We start from the raw sequence: 8643 nt of genomic DNA, 5'->3' as shown, positions 1-8643 counted from the left end.
GCAAGGAGCGGGCGTCTCATCCTCCCCGTTTCTGACTCCACACGATCGCATTTAGCATGCGGCCAGAGGTGAGGAGGTGGGCGGAGCCACAAACGCCTCCGCTCGGGACTCCGCCCAGAAGGGTGGGAGTTGCCCCACCTACCATGCGTCTGTCAAATGGAGGGCAGCCAGGGAATCGTGCGATGGTTCCGGCCAATGAAGAGGCGAGTGAGTGGTCAGGGAAAGAGGCCCCTCCCTCTGAGAGAAAAAGGTTAGTGATTTTGGACGAACGGAGGAGATTGATCTCGTCCTGTTGCTGGCGTCTGCTCTCGTCTCGTCCTGTCGCCGGCGTCTGCTCTCATCTCGTCCTGTCACCGGCGTCTGCTCTCATCTCGTCCTGTCGCCAGCATCTGCTCTCATCTCGTCCTGTCGCTGGAGTCTGGTTCTCCGTCGGCTCGAGCGCATGGTCGGCTCGAGGGCATGGTCGGCTCGAGCGCGTGGTCTGTTCGAGTGCTGGTCGCATCTCGTCGATGCTGGTCGCCTCTCGCTGGCGCTGGGCTGGTCGCATCTTGACGCCGGTCGGGTTCGCTCGTCTCGTCGAAGACCGCACGAGGCGGGAAGGTCCCTTTCGTTTCTTTTGGGTGTGCGTCTGTGGGCCCGTCCTGAAGTAGAAACTGGATAAGTGCTTTTTGCCTTGTACATACTGCATTTCTTATAATCGGATAATTCTGCTCCTTGTGTGCTCCTCCCTGCCCCCCATTATAAATAAATCCCCTGTTAAATGTTTCGGCTCGTTTTTGTGTTTCTTTCATTGGCTTAGCACGGTGCGTGTTGGGAAATTTGGGAAGCGGCAAATTATACATTTGGACCGACGGGACCTCGGCAACCATCCGCTCGGGTTATGCACGGGTCGAGCACGCATACGGTTCGTCCCGTACGAGTGCCGTCGAGGGTGTGAATCCTCGGTAGCTCGCCACGTGGGCCTCTAGGTATTTTGAAGCTTGGCAAATAACCCTGTCCCACGTGGTTGATTTATTGATGACTCGCGGTCCTGTAAGGGACCAGTACCTTTCGGAAAACTCTGAAAGGTACGATCTAGATTCCGGATGTTCATTAGAGTCGACCCTTCTGCTCCACTTAGCGGTCGTGTTCGCAACCGACGCCCGGCTCCACAACAATACGAGAGTCTGCGGTGAACCGGTTGAAATGTGGTCAAGCTCCTGGGATTTGTGGCATCCATGCTGAAATTCTCAAGGCTGGTGGAACTGCTGTACTCGTGTCATTGCATGCAGTTCTGTGCTCTGCCTGGAACACAGGCATCATCCCAACTGACTGGAAGAGGGGCCTTGTTGTCCCTCTCTGGAAAGGGAAGGGTGATTGCCAGGACTGCAGCAACGACTGAAGGGTGACGCAGCTCTCAGTGCCGGGCAAGGTCTTTGCTTGGATAATTCTTGATAGGGTACACCACCATCTGCTTGAGCACCCGTGTCCAGAGTAGTCAGGCTTTACACCAAAGAGGTCAACGATTGACCATATCCTTGCTCTTTGGGTCCTCACCAAACACAGACAAGAGTTTTGGCAGGGGCTGCTTGCAGCCTATGTTGATCTCTGTAAAGTGTTTGATTCAGGGAACCGGGATGCTCTCTGGAGGATTATTGGTCTTCATGGGGTGCCAGCAAAACTGAGCGATCTGATGTCTGAACAATACTCTGCTACTGAGAGTCCTGTGAGATGTGGTGGTACCATCTCTGACTTATTTGGTGGTGCCATCCTTGGTGCTTCCAGTCTTGCTCTACGGATGTGAGACTTGGACTCTGACCAGGGATCTGAGATGGCGACTTAATTCCTTTGGTACCAGGTCTCTTTGGAGAATCCTTGGCTATCACTGGTCGGACTTTGTGTCCAACGAGCAGTTGCTGAGAGAGACTAAAATGAGATTTGTTACCTGCATAGTCTGTGAGTGTCAGCTGCGGGTGTTTGGATATGTGGCTCGTTTTCCTGACGCTGATCCTGCTCACCAGATTCTCTCAGCGAGGGAGCCTCGTGAGTGGAGGAGGCCAATCGGCCGACCACATGTGCTTCGTGGTTGCAGCAAGTTTATCAGCATTCTCATGAAGATGGGGATGGGCCAGGCATCTGCCTGAGGGATGGCCAGACGGAGGTCCCTGGAGTACTGGCGGAAAGTGGACACAGTGACGCACTGCTCCAGCACATGCTTCCATACCTGACCTGACCTGTATATGTCTGCTTTAGATGTTCTTTGGACGGCGAGAAAGGTGGCAATACACAAAAACAAGTTGGCCTACCCTAACGAACAATTTCACTTCTCCAATTACAAAAATCTCATCTTATGACCATGTCCCCCAGTGGATTTCACCTGCTCCAGCTATCAGCTGAGCCCATATACCAAATTTCAAAGCTACCTCGCAAATTTCACGAGCTGCCGACCCTCCATAACACATATCAAGTCACACATGACCGAGTGGAACATTCCAATACACAAAATGTCGTTGTAAGCGTGTGTGTGTGTGTGTGTGTGTGTGTGTGTGTGTGTGTGTGTGTGTGTGTGTGTGTGTGTGTGTGTGTGTGTGTGTGTGTGTGTGTGTGTGTGTGTGTGTGTGCCCACAGCGCAACCCTTCAGTTTGATGAAAATTCTGGGCTCGCCATCCATCTCACCCCCTAGCACCACAACAGCTCCTTTTGCTGTACGCCCCACTGGAAGGGGTCACCCAAAATGGCATTCCAAGGCCTATCCATGGTCGCCAGGGGTCTTGCGCCCCGTGACCGACTGATCCACCCCTCCTCCTGGCAGGTTTTCCATTCTCAGTCACTTGCTGGGCTACCAGTGGTGAGGCATGGCGGAGCCTCAGGCTTCCCTCTTTCCATCAAAACCCGATCTGCCCGCAGACTCTCGGACTCTCTGGAAAATCCTCTATTTCTCTTTGCCGACGACTCCACCCTCTGCCGTACCATCTGTCATCCCTCAGACCGGCAAGCAGCAGCTTCTTCACTCACTGCAGATCTGAATAAAATCACAAACTGGTCCAACACGTGGAACATGTCTTTCAATCCAGACAAATCTCACACTCTCACTATGTCTCTTCGAAAGGACCGTTTACAAAACCCCCCCATCCACTTTCTCAACAATCCTCTGGAAGAAGTCTTTTCCTTCAAGCTTCTAGGTCTCACTATCTGCCATGACCTTTCCTGGGAAAGTCACATTTCCAACCTCGCCTCAAAAGCCAGTCGCCGACTGGGAATCCTCCGTCGTGCTAAGTCCTTCCTGGGCCCTCTTGAGCTCCTGACCACTTACAAAGCTTTTGTCCGTAGCCTGATGGAGTACTGCTCTCCCCTCTGGGCTGGTGCTCCTGCCTCCCACCTTTCTCGGCTTCACGCTGTCGAAACCAGGGCATTTAAGATCATCGGCATCTCCCGCAATGAAGCTGAGTCTTTGGGCCTCTCACTCAATCACCGCAGGTTGGTCGGTGGTCTTTCTGTCTTCTACCGACTCCTCTCCAGCCTTGCCCCCCCCCTGCTCTCTCTACGATTTGTCCCCACCACATTTCCACAGGGCGCTCAAGGTCCGCCAACAACCCCCTTCTGGTAAAACTACCAAAATCACGAATCACTGCTCATCTTCACTCTTTCATTCCTCTTTTTTCCCGCCTTTGGAATAAACTTCCTCACTCTATTCTTTCCCATTCTTCCCTGCAGGCTTTCAAAACAGCTGTTCACCACCACCTCTTATCTTCCCCCATCCAAATCCTCGATCTTTTCTACCCCCGATAATCCACCCAAGCCCACTTCCTTCATTTCTCCTGCTTTCCTTCCTGAAAGTCCCTGAAATGTCCATCTTCTCTTCGCCATGTTCCCTGTCCCATCCCCATCCCTCTCCCTTCCACAGTTCACCTAATGTGTCTGTTCCCCACTGTTTTGTCCCTTCCACTCCCGCCCCTCTTGTCTCATGCCTCCTTGCTGTGAGTTGTGTGTTAGCTCTCATACCAGCCTCGACCAAGGTATACAAAAAAAAAAAAAAGACACACCACTTCCCCACCCATAAACCTTACACACAATGCTCCCTCCCCTGCTGCTGTTAATTTCTACCTACACCTGCAGGGTACACGCTTGAGTGTTCCTACCTCCCATGGCCTGCATCCCGACTATAATTCACAGACCGGTATGTGTGTTTGTGTGTTTGTTAGTTACGAAATCTTGCGATTTCGTAAGTATATTGATCACTTCCGTCCTCTGTTTGTGTGTTTGTTTGTTTGTGTGTTTGTTTGTAGGCACGATAACTCGAGAACGGAAGAAGCTACCAATGTCAAATTACACCACGTGATTCAGGAGGGTGATGGCTAGTGCTGATTAGATTTTGGTCAAAATCGGTCAAAGGTCAAGGTCACAGTGAGGTCAAACATCCAAAACATGATAACTCGAGAAAAGTTACCACAGGTATTGTTGACGGCGCGTGAGTTTGGAAGATCGAGGTAAGTTCGGCGGAATTTGTGTGTCAATTCGTCGAGTTACGGCTGTTTTAAAAATTTCACTGTTATAAAATAATATTAAATAATTCCGTAAATTCCTGTGGAGAAATGGAGTATTTTTGCTTCGCTCGACGTTACGAGTTCGTTTTAACTTCGATTTTAATTGAAGGGAGTTTGGATTCTTGTTCTCGTGATGCACATAATCGCTGCTCCCGAGTCCTTGTGATAAATAGGTCGTACGTGAGGTCCACAATACTAAAGGGGCTGTCACACCTTGACGTTTTAGCCAGCGTATGGCAAGGTATCAAAATGTATGTAAAACGCTGGCGTACGCTGAACTATTGATGTTTTTTTTAAGTTTTGGGCCGATAATAACGCGTTGGACGTATGCATAACGTATTAATAACATACACAGAACGTTTCAATCACATACAGATAACTTATACCAACGAATGCTGAGCGTGTTGTTGGCGTTCACAACCTATGCCCAACGATAGTGTAACTTATGCATAGCGCACGGCAGCGTATCACCGACGATCACGTGGCGTAGGCAATTCATAGGCTGCGGCTCGACGATTCAAATCATAACCGCACTTGACATCGAAGTGTGAAGCCGCTGTCACACCTTGACGTTTTAGCCAGCGTATGCTGATGTATGAAAAATTTGCCGAACCAAGCTGGCACACGTCGTATACGTTATGAGAAGTTTTGTATACGTTAAGAGCACGCTGGCATACGTCGTCATATGCAGAGTACGTCGAGAAATTTTCAGCATGTTGAAAATTTCTCGACGTACTCGACGTCTGACACACATTCCGCATACGCTGACATAAGTTGTAGGCACGCTCCGCGATCGTTGACGCAAGTCTACACACGTTACTTGTACTTTACTCATAAGTCGAAACACGTCGAGGTAATGGTTAGTGTCAGTGTTCCAGACTCCCTGTTTTTTTTCTTTTCTTTTTTCTCTTCGGTATAACGTTGATGTTGACACTTCGATTTCTAGTGCGGTTACGATTTAAATCGTTGAGCGGCAGCCTATTAATTATATTATATTATAACCACACTAGAAATCGAAGTTTCTTGGGTGGGAAGATTGATTCACTCAACTCAAGAAAGATTGGATTTGGGGTTGGTGGTGGGGGGGATTGAATAATTGAGGTGGGGAGGGGGGGGTTGATTTAATCAAGCAACATTGAAGTTGGAGGTTGGGGAGGCGCATTGAGGACTTATGGTGGGAAGAGGAGGGTTGATTCACTCAAGTAAGATCAGACTTGGGGTTGGGGGGGAGGGTGATTTAGAACTTGAGGTCGGGGGGGGTTGAGGACTTAAGGTGGGAGGGGGAGGTTGACTCGCTCAAGCAAGATCAGACTTGGGGTTGAGGGGGGGGTGAGAGTTGATTTAAATAAGCATCATCTTCAGGGAGCACAAAGCTCGACAAGATTAAAGTCCCATGATATTGTTGTGGTTACCAAATTCGCAAACCACCATTCAGGTCCCTTAGGTGAGGTATCTCGGCAAGTATATGTGTAGTTAGGCCCAAACCCGTTGTCTAGTGGGAATACATGTCATTTATGCGAGCTGCGACTCTGCAGGATAGCCGTTTTTCTTTTACTATCTTTATTTTGGACCAACCGCCATGATTACCACCACAACCACAACATCAACCAACAACCACAACCACCGCTTCACCACAACCGCCACGACCTTCACGTCACACCTCGCAACCGTAGCATCGCCACCGTTCTTGCCCCGCTGTGGGTACCGGTGTTGGACTCGTGCAGGGCGCGCGTCGAACAGCGTGTACAAAATCACGGATTTTGTGCTTCAAAAACGGATCAAAAACGACACACGCCCACTTTTTGCCGTCCAATCGGTGAGCGAGGGGCGATTTGGCCCCGCCTCCAGGACGATCGATATATGCAAATTTGTGGATCAAAAAGCCTTCACGCCCACTTTTTCTCGGGCCAATGGGGAGCGAGGTGAAAGGTCAAAGGGAGGGGGTCAAAGGCGAAGCTACGGGGGGGATAAAAGGACCGTGTTCGTCAGTCCAGGAGAGTAAGTGAGTAGGAGAGTGGAGAGTCAGAAGAGTCCAGAGGGGAGAGTCAGGAGAGTCGGAGAGTCCAGAAGTCGAGAGTCGGAGAGTCCAGAGGCGGAGGGTGGAGAGTCGGAGAGTCCAGAGGCGGAGAGTCGAGAGTCGGAGAGTCCAGAGGCGGAGAGTAGGAGAGTCGGAAGCAGAGGGTCAAGACTTCGCGGGCGGTGGAGCTGCTCGTCGTGTGCGTTGGAGTCGGAACGGAGGGGACGAGCTGTGGAAAGGCGGCGACACCAGACGAGGGGGTGCTCGCGTCGTGCAGGGAGCTGCACCCGAGGGAGGCCGACAGCGCGACCTGGCCGAGGTGGAGACGCACACCAGGGATAATAAAGATCCTCTATACCCCGAGCATCAGCAACCCCCTCCTGTTTCCCCCCGCGCTGAGATAGTGCGACCAAGGGGGCCCCTTTCCCACCCCCTACCAGACACCCTCCGCGAGGCCCGCGGGGTTGGGGCGCCATCGCCGCTCCGCGTCTCATCACCAGACGGGTAGGCGCGACCCGGTCTCGGCCTCAGGCCCGCCTCATCCTTGAGGGTATTCTTTCCTTGGTTTTGGGTATGTGTTGTCGGCGCCGTCTGTGAAGTAGAATTGTATAAGTGTTGCCGTGTGCTCGGTAGTCGGTATTAGCTCTGCATTGTGTCTTCACTTTTACATTTGCTTGTTGTGTAAATTGCATTGTCTTTTCTGTGTGCATTTGGTGGAATTGTATATGTGTGCTTCCCGTGTGCCGCGAATAAATGTGCTTTTGTGTTGAACTGTTCTCCTGCTTCGCTTCGTCATTTCTCCCATTGAATCCTCATCTTGCTTCACGTAAAGGGTTGGTAGTGGGCTGAATACGCCCGATAATTAATCGAACCGTCGAGGTCGACGATAACACCGCTCGGTTATTCTGATAGTACGGAACGGGTCGCTTAAGTGGCCCGTGTCCGAAGTCGACCTGCGGCGAGGTGCGATCGCCCGGTCTACCCTCCGCGTGGGTACTTAGGTAGGTCGAATTTGGCGAGCAACCCTATCCCACGCGGGGGCTGATTGGCTCGATCGCGGTGAGACCGAAAGGTCCACCCGTGACTGGTTCCCGGCGTTAGTCCGAGAGGGTCACGACTGGATTGTCCGTCCGGTGGGCGACGTGCCGCGATTCGAGTTACGTGGCCGTCAGCACGCCGGCGGGCGCGAATACCGCAACAATATATTTAAATGTTCTTCGCATAATATTGTTGACGTCACATTTTACATTACGCAGAATTTCTCCAGGTACAGTACCTGCAAGTTCATGACACATTCCACCAAGGGTTGGGAAGTGCTCGGTTAAGGATGGAGAAGGTGCAGGATCGAGTAAATTTAAGGAACATGTAAATGAAGCCAGAATCCTGCACATTGTGCAGACTTCCCACTTCATTTCCACGATCTTTAATAAACACATCAGTAGCCAGTCTGCCTACGAGCACCACGTGCGAGGGAGGCGTCGCAACATATTTTCAAATCATTAATTTTGAACATTCCCAACTGGTTTGAGAGCACAACACAGATTGCCACCACTCCCTCCCATCAGGGTTGCAAATCACATCTTTAAAGAAGAAGAAGATATTCTTGACGTCATAATGAACAAACAATGATTGTTCAACATGAAACGGCATGAAGATGTCGGGATGCCTCACACGAGGAAAAAAAAATGTTTTTCCTTGTAAAACAAAGCATCGCCTTTTGCTGCATAGCCGGGGTTCGATTCCCGAACCGGCTATAAAACTGTTGGTCGGGTGCTTCACAGGGATCTGGTAGCACTCTGAGGTGAGACCGTCGGGATGGTTATTTTTCTGAGGCCCTAGTTCCAGATCCGACGCCTCCACAGACATGGGACCGCCCGAGCGGCCGTTAAACCGTTTTCATGGCTCCTCGGATTGATCGTAACCGAGCCACGTGACCCACCGACGTTTCACATTTCCAAGCCGCCGTGATCCTTCCAGCGCTGGCTGCAGACCACGTGGGTTTATCCGTGCTAATGATACGGAACAGGCGCACACTCTTCCTCTGTGAGTCCTTACGGTTGTTTGAGGAAGCGGGGATTCCATGGGGAGGGGAATTGGGGGCGG

The sequence above is a fragment of the Eptatretus burgeri genome, chromosome 7 (genome assembly GCF_056783735.1).
Source record: "Eptatretus burgeri isolate ZD-2024b chromosome 7, Ebu_testis_v1, whole genome shotgun sequence".
Classification (NCBI taxonomy): Eukaryota; Metazoa; Chordata; class Myxini; order Myxiniformes; family Myxinidae; genus Eptatretus; species Eptatretus burgeri.
This window is presented reverse-complemented; position numbering follows the sequence as displayed.